The sequence below is a fragment of the Apteryx rowi genome, unplaced genomic scaffold, assembly GCF_003343035.1.
Source record: "Apteryx rowi isolate R43461 unplaced genomic scaffold, aptRow1 scaffold_20, whole genome shotgun sequence".
NCBI lineage: Eukaryota > Metazoa > Chordata > Aves > Apterygiformes > Apterygidae > Apteryx > Apteryx rowi.
In genome coordinates, this window is record NW_020448308.1 from 2,497,912 (window position 1) to 2,512,088 (window position 14,177).

At 46.1% G+C, this 14,177-nt stretch overlaps 1 protein-coding gene across 1 annotated transcript in view; it reads left to right on the forward strand.

The window, feature by feature from the left end:
* The first annotated feature begins 9 nt into the window (after window positions 1-9).
* Window positions 10-14,177, forward strand: part of CLIP2 (CAP-Gly domain containing linker protein 2) — an 88,339-nt gene continuing 74,171 nt past the window's right edge. Inside the window, exon 1 of the mRNA XM_026063734.1 lies at window positions 10-41. The gene's annotated coding sequence lies outside the window, so the exon portion shown is untranslated. The remainder of the gene's footprint in view (window positions 42-14,177) is intronic.

A 14,177-nucleotide genomic window follows, 5' to 3' on the forward strand; every position in this document is an offset into this window, starting at 1 on the left:
GCGGCGGCCGCCAGCAGCCGGGGCTGCCCGCGAGGGAGCAGGTAGGAAGGGGCTCGGCGGAGGGAGGCGGCAGCTCGTCGCCGCGCCCGCAACAAAGGAGCGGGCGGATGGAGCCGGCGCGCTTCCCTGCGGGAGGGAGCGGGAGCGGCCGCGGCTCCGGGCGGCGTCAGCGCTGCCTCGCGGCGTCCGCCCCCCCGCGAGGGGCTCGGTCGCGGCGAGGCGCTGTCCTTGGGCCGGGCGGGGGAGAGGCGGGGAGGGGAGGGGAGAGGCGCTGTCCGTGCGCGGGCTGCGCTCTGTGCTCGGGGCCGTGCCGCTCCCCTTCGGCTTTGCAGCCACCCGGCCTGGAGGGCTGGGCTGCAGCGGGGCGCCCGCCGAGCGCTGCGGGGAGCTTCGTGGTGAGCCGCGTACGGTCCGCCCGAGCCCGCCCGGCCTGCCGCGCACCCACCCGCGTGCATCCACGCGCGCACCCACCCGCGCAGGGCTGCGCTCCTGGCCGGCACCCGCGCGCCGCGGTGCTGCTTTGGCGCTGAACGCGCCCGTTGGGTCGCAGCAAATGGCTCTTGCTCTCCCAGCCTGGGAGCAGCTGGACAAGCAGGGGCCTGATGCTGGGAAGACGGAGACGGCAGTGGGTGTCACCATCAATTGCTTGGTGCCAAGTGAGTTTGGGGTTTGAAACGGGAGGAGGATTTTCTTTGTCTGTGGGAAGCTCGACTGCTTGCTGAGCTCAGTCTCCTCTCTGGCTTTTTGTTCTTTAGTAATCTAGGTGTCGATGTTAGCTACGTACTCTAAGATTTGTGGGTTTGTCTGCAGCGAGGAGATGTGTTTCTGGGGGACGCCCAGCTAGGTCAGGTCGTTGGCGTTTACATACTGCCGCAGGCTGCAAACGGCAAGGCAGATAGAGCAGCTCTCTGCCCCTTGCACCTTCTGATACGAAATAGCAAACGGTCTGTTTGGGGAAGCATCTATGAACCCCAGGGATGGAAACCAAGACACGTGTTGTTATCTCGGAGTATCTAGGCAGGCTGGACCGAGATGCGTTTGGGAGCTGCTGGGAGACAAAGCACTGTGTCAGCACTGGCTGTTATTTGCTGCTCTGTTATCATCGGTCTCGTAGGCCTGCAAACCCCGGCTCAGAAACTCATCCTGCTGGAATGAAAGCCAAGTTTCATTAGCCCGGCTATCGCTGTCTGCTAGAAGGGTTTCCTTGAGGGTGACTTGCATTTTAAGACGAATTGGTGTGTGTGTGGACAGATACGTTTTTGGTGCCTGTTTGGTTTTGTTGGCTTTAGCCTTTGCCCCGTTGCCTGGCAGGTGGCCTTCCCCTGCCCAGGAGTGCTCCCGGGGAGCCCCTCTGATCAGCACAGGTCAGTCCCACCCTGTCATCGCTGGAGAGGTGATGCTTAAAACGCAGCGCCGCTGCCTGGCCCGTTCTTACACTTGGATATGTGGTTTGGCATTTTAAGAAATTGCCTGTTGTCAGAGCCTGCCAGGACTAGGAAGGAGAGTCTGCATCAAACCGCTGTGTTCTCACCGAAAGGTGTCACCGTGCCTACCAGAAACCGCTAAGAGCACGGGACTCCAAAGGCACAGCTCTGAAACAAGGCACAAGGTAAAATGTGAACACCAGCCATTACAGGCATGTCGGGGAGAAGCTGGGCTGGAGATCAGGCTGTTGTCTGAGGAGCACTTGTGTGGGGGGCCTGCCTTCAATTAAGGGAAACCTGTGTGTTTCAAGGATGCTCTTGAAATAAATATGGACTGGATTATCTACTGAGGCCAAGGGTTGGTATGTGATTCTCTTCTGTTTGGCTTCTTGCCACCTCTAGCCTTGGAGGATGCCATAACTTACTCCAGTAAGTAGCAGTTCCTGGTTTGTTTTTTTCTTCCCTTATGTTACTAGTGGTTAAAATGGATAAGGGTATGAATTCTGCCTCATGTGGGAGGTCGCTATTTTTAGTTTATCAAAATGTCTCTTCATCCCGTGAAGCTCAGGGGGAATTGAATAAACCTCACTTGTTGTCATCAACCTGGTAAGGACAAGAGACAATATATAAGGCAAGTTCCAGCCCCTAGACACGTGGTGTTGGTACCGATTTACAGAGTCTGTGCAGTGCATGGCAAGGTTTATATACTCGCTTTTAAAGTCCTGGCACAGCCAGCCAGGCCTGAGCATGACTTGTTGCTAACCTACATGTTAGACACTAGCTATCTTGGAGGGTATTTATAGAGACACCTATTTTTTTATAAATATTTTTTGTGACCTGTTTTCCACCCCCTTCTCCCAAGGGGTCTGAGCACAAGAACGACTGAGGAGGTTGCTGAGAAGGGGCAAGAAAGCATCTCGTGTTGCCTTTTCTGCTGCTCTATTGCTAAGTTAAAGACAGCCAAGAATGTCTGGCTGTTGTTCTTTTATCACTGTTCTCATGATATTTACAGTAGAATTTCAGGTCTTGTTTGCCTGGGAGAGCACTTTGGTTGATATTACTGTTAATGTCATACTGAAGCAAGATTGGAGTTTTGCTGTACTAGTCGGTTCTCTAAAACAACCAAATTAGGCAAGGTAAGTTACTGAATAAAGGTGGAAAACCTGCCCAAGGTCACTCAAGAAGTCTGGGTTAGAGGAAGGAAGTGGAGTCGGTGTTCCTGAGGCTTATTCCACCTGCCTTCTCCGCACGGCTGTCCTTTCTGTCCCATGTGAAGGCTCTGTCCTTGTGGCTGATGCTGCCAGGGAAACATAGAAGTCTGTTGGCGCATTGATGCGTGGAGTCTTTTCCTGCAGTACTGTCATGCTCTCGGAGCACTTCCCAGTGCTCTGCTGAGGAGACCCCATGTACCGTGTTTGTGTTTTGTATTTCATTGAACTCTGATAACTGGACAGATCAGATTCACTTTCCTTACAGTTGGATTTAATTTCTTGCTCTTCTATTAGTGTGCAGTAGCTCTTGCTGTAGCTACCACTGGAAAAATGACTTCATTGCATGTGACTCTGAGTCTGGCACCTTAAACTGAAACTTACTGCTTTTCCTGGGAGGGGGGGGGAGAGAGAGAAACCCCATTTTTTAAAAAAAAAGGTCAATATTTCTGCATCAGACTTTCTTTGGAAACCATGCAACAGCACTATTTTTGTTAGCTCTTTGTAAAAAGAGTAAAACTGCATCCAGAAAATAGCCACAATTGTTTCAGACACGGCACAAGCAAGGAAAGATGTGTGAAGAAATGAAACGGAGCATTGTCATGTTTCGTTATCGCAACCTAAGTTGGTGTTTTGTTTGTTTTTTTAAATTTCATTATGATGGGATCAAATACGATGTTGACTCGAAGCAGGGCAGAAATTATACAATGCATTCTTCTCAGGGATTTATTTTTATTATGTCAGTGTTTACCCACCTAGACAGTGGTTGGGGAAGCATGGTACAGACCAGTGGAAGGACCCGCTGTAGACTGTGCACCAGAGCCAGCAATCGAGCGCCCCTCTCCTGACTGTCGGTCTAGTCCGCAGTGGCCCCTTTGAGGAAGGGATGATCTTGCCTTCTGCGCTGACGGCGCTGAAGCACAAAGGGAGCTTGCAGTTTGTTTTGCGCGTTAATGTTCTGAACTCTGATGTTGATTCCCTTGATAACTCCATCTATGCCTGGGAAAGCCAACTGATTATTTAAAAAATTATTTATACTGTATGTCTATAGAGTAAACATTTGAGAAAGACTTCCGGAGTCCTTTGATGTGCTGGGTGTTAAGGGTGATGGTGGTGCCCAGAAGAGGTGGGTGACCATTCATCTCTGCCACTGTATTTTTGAGTAATCTTGGGAAAATTGGTTCCTTCTGTTTCTGCCGAGTACGAAATGGGCGTTGCAATTCTGACCTCCCTTGAGATCTGTCAATGAAAAGTTCTATGGATGTTGGATATTTGAATTTGTAACTTAGGTGCTTTTTAATACCCCTCCTGTGCTTCCCCATCCAGTTCCTTTAAAAAGATAATACGAAATAAAATTGTATTGCTTGTGGCAGATCTCTTGGTCTAAATTAATCCTAATTTATTTGAGTAAACAAGTTGTGCAGTGTAGTAAAAACTGTATGGATTTTGGTAAAACTTGAAGGAATTCACAAAAATTTGGGGTAGCAGAAACCTCAAGAGGTCATCTAGTCCATCTGTCTGCCCTGGGTTAAGTCCATCTTCATCTCTGTCATTCAAGACAGAGGTCTGAAGGTTGTTGTGTGCGTAGTTTTGTGTGGATTTTTTTAACAGTCAATGAGGGAGGTTCTCCAGCCTCTCTGGACAGTCTAGCTGAGTTTGCACTAATGTTGTAGTTAGAGTTGCAGAGTGTGCGTCTTCCCCTTGATGGTTTTGTTTGTTGTCATTGTCATTTCTTGTTTTTTCGTTGATCACAATCGCCTTCGTATGCGCCCTTTTCACAATAACGGACAGGTACAACACCACAACTTCTTCTGCAGCACATCCTCGGGGGCGCAGAGGGAATAGAAACCCACACATCCAAACCAGTGCACCAACTTTTGGCATAATCACTAACAAAGCCTTTCTTTGGGCGATCTGTTCTTTTTTTCTTCCTTTGACTTATCTCTCCGCTTTATTTGTTGCATCATGCTCTGAAAACTTGTGTCTGCTAGTTAGCGCTTGGAAATTTGTCAGTAATTCTGACAGGCGCCAAAAGCAGCTGCCTGTCGAAACAGAACTTTCCCATCCTTTGCAAATGCTCCCAGCTATGACCTGCAAGTGCGTCCCCTGGACGCAGAATCTGTCCCGGCTGTGGAATAAACCCCCTAGAAAAGGAGGCCTCTCCTGGAGGACGTGGAGAGGCAGTTAGGTCATCGGATGTATTAAATAGGCTTTTTAGTCTCATGTTTGGCTACGTATTGTGCGTGATGCTACCTCAGTGGCTCTTGTCAGCCCTCTACATGAAGCCTATCCTAGTGATTAAAGTCTGCTCCTTAGCTATATTTAGCTATTTGTTTTATAACTGAGTTCTTTGCCATGCAAACTGGAGTAGGTCATTCTGCAACCTTGAATAAGTACTTTCATTTTTCTGGAATTTCCCAGCTGGTAAGTTGGGGATGTTCTAGCTGATAATCTATCCACTAACCATTCCTAATGGAGACTTAATGATGGACAATATGGCACAAATAGTATTTCCCAGCCTGGAACAACAGAAGGCTGTTTCTGCCTTTTGTATACTTACCATGTCGTCATCTGAAGTGAACCTGCTCAGTCATGTGCTATCAGAAGTTGCTGGTGTCCAAGGCATCTAATATTAGATGGAATAATGCTTTTTTGCAGGGTGGTGTTGCCTAGGCATATTCTTTGAAGCATTATTAGAGCTACCTTGGCCAAGGCTGTTTAGGAAGAGATTACTCTGAATCAATGCGATTAAACAACCACATTGTGGCTGTTTTTGCTCTTGTGTCTTTGGAGGAATAGTAGTATCTGGCATTATGAGTCTCCAAATCTGAAATAAAAAGATAGGTCCGCATTTGAAACAAGGTATGAAAAACAGTCTATTTCTTGCTTTTGCAAACTGGTGTATATGTTATATACTGAAGGAGCAAAGGCCTCCGGATTGTTAGAGCTAGAGCTGTTGTGTGACCACCTGTGGCCTCTTGCAGAGGGGCTGCTCAGATGCCTGCTGTAAGGCAGGCTTGAGTGGAATATGCTGGTGAGGCAGAAGAAGCTTATGTGAAAAGTTAACTGGATAAAGCAAAACATGTCCATTCATTTAAGCTTTGACTGTGATCTATGAAGTAGCTTTTTGGATTTGCTAAATCTGTTCCTTAGGAAGACTTTTTATATAGATGTTCCAGTAAATGGTACTGGCAATAGCAATGACTCCCTCAAGCTTAATCTTGATGCCTCTGAAGCACCTGCAAGTGCCTCTTCCCGTTTTATCTCTGAATCCCTCCCTACCGGAAGCACACTGGCTAGACAGGAGGGAGGTGTGGGAGCACTTCCAACACGCTAACACGGGAACACCAAAGTCAAACAGATGCTTTTGGGTGATCGCCTGCTTCAGGTTTGTGGATTGCTATGGTCTATTCTGCCTTCGGGTGCTGGAACTTAGAGGTTGTCCTTGTTAGGAGAGGTGACAGCACAGTTCTTGCTCTTCTTTTTTGGTTGAGAAAAGGACCGGTCTGCTTTAGAGACATCGTGCCAGCACTCTGCATTTATAATGTACTCAGGCTGTTTGTAACTGCTCTGTGCTTGTTTGGCTAATTAAGATTTTATCTCAGTCTCCTTACAAAATCATGATTGTGGTCTTGCCTGCAATAGAGGACAGATTAACAACATTTGTGGTATAGAAACAACCCATTTCTGTAAGAAGCAAAGGAACAACTAGGGACACTGGCGGTGATGGTAAAGATATGCCTAGAACATGTAGTGCTTCGGTGCTTCAGGAGTGTGGTGGGTTGATCCATCTGTCCTGCCTACCTGCCTGCAGGCTGGGATCTCCCCATCAGCACCACTCTTATCTCCAGAGATACAAAATGTAAAATAGCAATTTAGCGGTGCTCTGTCTAGCCAGACCTGTTCCTTTTGGCTGCCGGCATCTGTACTTCAAGAACTGCTGTATGTGTGCTTCCCAATGGCACAGTAGCTCATGGATGAAAATTGTAATTAAAAACAGGCTCTGGAGCAGTACAGCTCTTGCAAAGGGTCTGTTGCTTGCGAAGGAGGCTGGGATTGCTGGTCTTTCCCAGATGTGCGCAGTCCGTGCCTGCTCTTACAGCTTTTCTTGCCTTATCCAGCCGAGCAAGTCTCTCTGGAGCGCCCGCAGAGCGCAGGGAACGTGTTCGGTCTCCACACCTGCTTTGCAATCTGACTGTGTGGGATGGTGTTTTCTTTGTTCATCCCCTAGAAACAATGTTTGCTATCTGCCTGTTGTATCATGTCCTAGGTAGCCTACACTATGGTGCCGTTGTGGCTTGTGCTGTATTAGTGCCTAGAGGCTTTGAGCTAGGGTCTCCTGTTTTTCTACGCGTGGTACAATCCAAGGTAAATGATGGCTTCTGCCTCCAAAGACTCCAGAATTGGAAGGCAAACCATAAGGTGTGGATGAGAGGAGGAGGAAGGGCAAAGAAAGAGGGGATAATGTAAAAATGTTGACGAATAAAACCAAACCAATTTAATCCAACTTGCCAAAACGGTTATGGTTTTTGGTTGTTGATATGGGTGTAGCCTGAATAAGAGAGGTGTTCCCTCTTGTGCTTGCAAGCTTGTGAGCTATCTAAACTAGCTTTTCTAGACTGCCTTTCTAGTGGGGTTGCAGGTGGTAGAGTAGAAAACCATACGCAGCTAATGCTCGCTGGTTGAAGACGAATTGTTTAGGTTCCTGGCCTCTTTGTCCCCACCACCGGCTATGGTGGGAGTAGTGTAGGTGTGTGAGCCGTGATCTGAAGAAACGGCAGCGCTTGTCAGAGCCTGGGAAGAAGGCAGCCGTTGGGGAGCACGCGGCCCCGGGATGGTGCGTGGGAGGCTGACTGCAGGCTAGTGAATCAGCAGAGGGGAGGAGGGTGCTGCCGGGAAGAGCTGCCTCCAGCATGCCGATGCTGCCACCGGAGCCGAGAGGGGAAGCGGGACGCTTGAGTGCGCTTAGAGGGGATGGGGCTGACATGGTGCCTTAGTGCTCAGGAGCGAGAGGGATCTTGCTCCTTCTTAGCATCTTTGGTTTGGTGAGCTCAGATGGTTCAGTAGATACCAGTGGTGTCCTTTGTCTGGTGTCGCACCCTTCTGTTCACAAGATTAGTACTTTTATCTTCACTCTGTGTGGCAAAAAGATTCCTAACCCGTGTGCAGGAGTCCTAGCTGTCAGTGCTGCATTTCAGCAAGGAGATGATGCTTTGGTATTTCCTTGCTGGGTGCATCTTGGTTTGCTTTTAGGGGTCAGAGGGTAAAGATAACTTATTCTTTCCAGTTTCAGGAACAGTTACCTTGCATGAAGGAATGAAGGGAGTTAACTCACAGTATCTGGCGCAGAGACTCTCCAAGGCCTGATGAGACCTCGCCTGGGGTGCAGTGTGCATTTTGGTTTGCCCACGTTTAAAACTGACTGAATTCAACTGATGTAGGTTCAGAGAAAGGCTGCTGGGGTGAACCATGGGTTGGTGGATTTCTCATCTGAGAGGAGACTAGGAGAGCTTCGCTTGTTCAGCATGGCATAGTGAAGACGGAGAAAGGACAAAGCGCTCTCATCGGGTTTGGACACCTCCGGAGAGTGCCAGACTGAGTAAAGGGCAGAGTGGGTACGTGGGCAGACCATAGGATTGAATAAACCTGGGCTGGTGACTGGTGGGGGGGTTCCTAGCCAGCAGACCAGGCAATTCTAAATTAACATGGTGCAGAACAGTGGGGAGAAACAAAAAATTGTAGTTTAATAGCTAAAAGAAAGGAGTTGCATCAGGGGGTGATTTGAGAAAGCCCTTCCTGCCCGGCATCCCTGTCTGCAGTGTCAGCAGCCCGTAGAAAGACAGGGTCAGTTTTCTCTTAATATGACATGTTTTCATTGCAGCTCTTCTGAGGGCGTTTCGGTAATAAACCTTGCACCTACAGTACCAATGGCCTGGGGCAAGGGTTTGCTCCTGTTCCTGCCTTGGTTACCAAGTCTCTCTGTAGCATGCGGAATCACACTAAATGTGTCATTACATTAACAGTGTCTTTTCCCAGTGCTCCAAGGGAGGGGGGAATATGTAGGTCTTGAGCAGCATCAGTGGAGCGCAGTGGGGGGATTCGGTGCAAGGCAAACTCGGTATGTCCTGAGGTGGGTATCTTCTGTCGTACCAGAAGTGCGTTGTGTCCCACTCCTGTTTTCTTTGCTGTCTTTTGGCCAAATTTAGAGGAGTACAACTCCACTACTGTCAGAAGGGCCGTTGTGACACTACACTGAAAATTACACCAAAATTTCTAGGTTCAAATTAACCCTAAATATGAAAAGAGGAAGAGAAGAAACTAGTAAGTTCTGTTGTTTCTGGTTTTCAGCTCTTTGTGGCTCCGGTCTCCGGCTCTACGAATGACGGCTGGCCTGCAGAGAAGCCTTGGTTGCGGGTGCAGGTTGTACAGGGGGAAGAAGTTGGGGTGGGAGAGACCTGAGCCCTGTTTCTGCTTCATAGGCAAAACCCAGGGCAGAGGGTGGGCTGCAGAAGTGCACAAATCAAACTCTATGCGTAAATCTGAGCTCCAGCGAATAACGGATGACGTGCTGGGGTGAACTTCTTTGACTGCTTGATTTAGTGCAACATTAGCCAGGAAATTCCACCAGTTCAAATTCTTTACAGCCTCATACAGGATGTATAGCATGGCTGAGCCTATGGTACAACCTATGTTTCACTGCAGAAATTGTTTATATATTAGTTGTGACAAAATACTAAGTCATTTTAATGGAATGTGTTTATGTATCATTGCCTTTCCTGTGCTCTGCCTGCTATCGTGGGTGTTCCCCCCCCCCCCTTAGATACTGCTTATGACAAGTAACAAATGTTTTCTGTGAATGGGAAAATGTGGATTTTTGTCAATAGAAATGCATAGAAACCTTTCCATGGAATTCATGGATCAAGTCTAAACTGACCCGGGAGAACAGCATTTCTGAAGTCTTCGGGTGTGCTCGGTGCCTTCCCCATGTGGACTGCACAGTTTCGGTGTCGTGCCCTTGTTTCTCCATGCAGGGACACCGGCACTGTCCCCTGCCTCCAGGGCTTAATGCTGGGGAGGGGAAACTCGTGTAGTTCCAGGACCACCAGCAGGATTTTTCCCACAAAACGGGGATAGTTTTGCTCTGCAGTTAGTACAGAATTGGTGCTGTTTGCAGTAGTGTTATCTACAGCGTCGGTCTTCAGTAGGCGTTTTGCCGCCATGGGGAGCGGGAGCTCTTCAACAAGCCCGTAATTACTCGCCAGTTTGTTTATGATGATTTCTTGAATGTCCTTTGTTTTTTTTCCTACTTTGCCTCAGGTTTTGTATTGTGGTTTTAGTTATAGAATGCGGTGGGATGATTTTGTATGCTCTTCCTTTGGCAGTCTTTTTTATACCTAAATCACAGGGTGATTAGTCTGTCATAGTGGTTAGAACGAGATTAAAAAAAATTAGGCTTAAAAAAGAAAAGGCCTCTAGGCTTTCCCTTTGCATTCTGTGCTAATTATTACAAAACTGGAGTAAGAAAGAAGACTAAACACAGGCTTTTTTGAGAGGTTAAAAATATTTCTGACATGTAAGTGAAACTTCTTAGTAACAGCAGCGCTTTACAGCTGGGTGAGGAACCTTTGTGAATTCTTCAGCTGCAAGGGAGAAAAACTTCTGGCTGACAGAAGATATTGGGATTCCCTTGCTTTCCCTGTGTGTAATTGAAGGCAACACACTCCTTTCTTGCACTCCTGATATATTCTGCCTCCTGTTTTCTTTCTGGCAGAAGGAAACGTTTTCATGTTGGAGAGGTCTGACGTTAATTGAGAAAGGACATCTTTTATTTCCCCTATACGTTGATTAAATCAAACGATTTAATCCTAATCTGATTGTGCTTCAGAGATAAATTTCTGTTCGCTTGTAAGAAGGAATAACTAATCAGAGAAGCAAGAAGGTGATGGTATGATTGCCTTGGATCCGATGGTACGTCTTAAGGCATGACAGATAAAATTGTTCTGTTTTCAGCATTAGCTTTTTTCTATCAGCAGAGCTGCAGTTTGGTTTTATCAGATTGCCATCTTTATTTTGACTGGATTAGTTTCCTGTGTTTTTCACAAAAGGCTGAACAGTCTGAGTCTGGTCTCTGGATTTTGCTTTCAAGGCAAAATGCTGTTTTTAGGACCCCAGCCCAGCTTTGCTGCCTGGCTAGTCTTGTCAGGGTCGTGAGCGTTGGGCACAAAATATTATTACGCCATGTGCAAGTACAGGCTGGCAATTAGGCAGTAATGTATATTTGAACATTGTAGCTGGGAAACGCACAATCTTACTATTTTGCTGTGTTGTGTTGTGGTTTTCATGATTTTCATTGATTGTTGCTTTGAAATTAAGTGTAATTAAGGCACGGCTAGGATTTCATCTTTGGCTTTTCCTTGAAATTAGTAAGAGCTCTGCCAACTTTAAAAGGATCACAGTTTCACCTTGGGTCTCTGTTTCTCTTAGTGTCTGGTGCATGTGTTAAAATAGAAATAGCACTGGGAAAACTGATCTTGGGACAAAGACACGCAGTAGCATCTTCCTAGCATGTCACTGATTTAACGTGCATCTTATAATACTCTTATTTCTTTGAGCAATGTATAGAAGTGGTCAAAAAAAAGAGCAAATATATCAAAGTAGTTTATTGCTTGGTTTATGGAATAAGACTATTTATTAGATGTCTTAAATATTTGTGAACACTGTATGCTCTGTCTTTAGCAATCTAGAATCTTGTGTCTTAAGCCATGACAAAAATCTAATGTTGTCCTGACATTTCCACCAAATGGATTGCAGGAGAGGAGTTCTCTAAATTTTAATTTTGAATGAACCTTTTTCACTGAGATGCTACAATTGCTAAATATAGTGATATTAGACTGCTGACGCAGAGTAAAAAGGACCATATATTAAACTGAGCAAAGCACAAACTGCCCCAGACAAAAAAAATCTGATCATCTTGATCACATCCTGATGAATCTATTATGCAAGCTTCTGTTTTGTCCCAGCTCCCCAGGATATTTGGTGTTGTATCTCACGTGAGTCTAGGAGATGGAGCTTTATTTCATGAGAATCTCAACTTTCTCTGAAAGGGAAAACAAGGGTGCAGCAAAACTTAAAAATCTGAAGTGGATGCATCCAAAATGCTCAGAAACAATAAATGAAATGATTTATATAACTTTAAAAATACCATTATCTTTTAGGCCAGTAGCACTGAAAGCTTTTTGCCTTTATTCTCTGGGCTTATTGTTGAAGTGAGCTCAAGATACATCACTGATAGCTTCTCCAGCTCTCAGTGGACCAAATTCTTCTCTAGTAATTTATTCTCAGGGATATATTAGGCTAAAGGTATTGTTGTCAGCCCTGACATTTACAGAACCCGATTGGTGAAGGTCTTCTGTGAGCAGCGATGCTGTTTTCAGTTGGGGGATTCTGCTTGGAGCACTGCGCACCTAAGAAAACTGCAGGACCAGGCAGTTGAGTTTCTCGTAGAGAGCAGGGATTGTTCTCGGGATCTGCGTCCGCTTGTTGTACTTAGGTAGGTTCACTCTCTTCTAGAGTCCCAGAGCCCCCTGAATGCCAGAAGCTTGGGGATCAAAACCAGAAACCTGTTGAAGATTCTGCACTCTTCTCCCAAAACGCAAAGCCTGAACATGGTAGAGACTTAGGTTCCTCCATTCACGTTTGCCTGTCGTGAACGTGCATGCAAAGGGTGCGTAGCTGAGGAAAGTCCAAGGCGCTTAGGACACCTCTCATGGCAGCACCTGGGGTTGTTTGCCTTTCTTGTGGAGGATGAAGAATTACCATGCAAGTGTAAAATGCGCTTCCAGTACTGCACATGGAATTGCTGTTATTGCTCTGTCAGCAGCTGCACAGACTGCCTGGTCCTTCCAAGCTCCCTGTATTATTAATGCCAGAGTCTTTGAGCAGGTTCAGCCACCCCACCACGTGTTCTTATGATAGCTCTAAAAATGGCAGAAACTTTTTACATCTTCTCCAATTGGGAATGTGCTCCCATAAGGGTATGTATTAAACCCTAGTGTTCTCCTTCCTTATTACTTGCACGAGGAAAGCTGTTGTTAAATAATGATGCAAACAATTGCTTCTCAAAAGAGTGTCTTAGGTGGGAGTAGTTGAAAACAGGAAGACTTGATTGTGCAAACCTTTTCCTACTCAAATAATTGTCTTAGAAGTCACTGTGACTATTTGCATGGGTCAAGATTGTGTTTAAAAGAAAAAAAAAAAAACTCTCAAAACATGCAAACAAAAACCACCTGTTTTTTACTGCTTCTCTGCATTGTCTTTGTCATTAACCTTCCATGCAATGTGATGACCTTGATTTACTTTAGTCTGGTAACTACTTTTCTTTACCCTTTATTTTTCTTTTGGGCCCTGGTCCTGAAAAGGTGTGTGCATGACTGACTGTAAACTTCAAAATATCTTTGATTAATTTCTTAAATGTGGATTTAGAATTTTAGAAACCTAAATTTTGACACTGACACTTTTGGCTATGTGTTTAATTTTAATGAAATAAGGAATCCCCCCACAATATTATGTACACACAGCTTTTACAGAACTGTTTAGATACAGCCAGTCTAAATCCCACTCGGCTGCACGTTCAGAATGAAGTCCCTGTGCCTAGAAGTTCGTGCTGGGTAAACGTTTCTTAGATCTAGATCCATCAAGAAGGAAGTGCTCTGCATAGGTTGGGATTAGGCCAACTCAGTCTGGTGTCTGGAAACCCACTTCTGTGTTCTGCAGATGTTTCACTCAATATGTTGAGGTGAACAGATTCTTAGATTGGATTATACCCATGAGGGTTCCTTTTTTGGGGAGCAGGGGAGGGGCTCAATTTGGGGAGTCTGTTTTGTAGTTTCTGTCTCTCTAGAATGGGATGGCATTCCAGGTGGCAAGCAGATATCTTTGTGCCCTGTTGAGGGTAGGAGAGATGGCAGAAGTAGTAGGAAGACTTGCACATAAGCTCTGTTGCCAAGACTGGCAAAGGCTTTTGCTTCTAATCTCTGTTTTGTCATTCCCCTGTCCCATTTGAGAAGTAGTTGAAGCACCACCAGTTGTTTTGTTCTTAAAGTGTGCTGTTCTGATGCGTGGTCAGGGCTGTGGAGACTTTATGTATCCAGATACATTGCTTCTAGTGCAAGGTTATTTTTTGGAGCTACATCTGTACTTAGTTGAGAACTGTTCACCTTTTTCTTTGCCTGTAAGCCTGCCCAGGTGACTCAGATTCAGCTGTCCCCCTTTCTGGTGGAAAGACAGAGAACAGTATGTTTTGGTCATTTTAAGCAGGCTTTGATATTGTGCATTCCTGGGATGTTTTTCTTGGTTGTGGGAACACACAGAACCATTCATCCTGGTATGAAAAGATTGTGGGAAGAATCTAGCAGAGATCTAGAAAATCTCTGTAGTCTGTGTCATCTTGGAAGAGGAAGAAGAAAAGCAAAATAATCCAAGCTCGTGACCCCAGAGTATCCACAGAGGGAGATGGATGGATTCCCCCCACACACTGTCAGGAGAA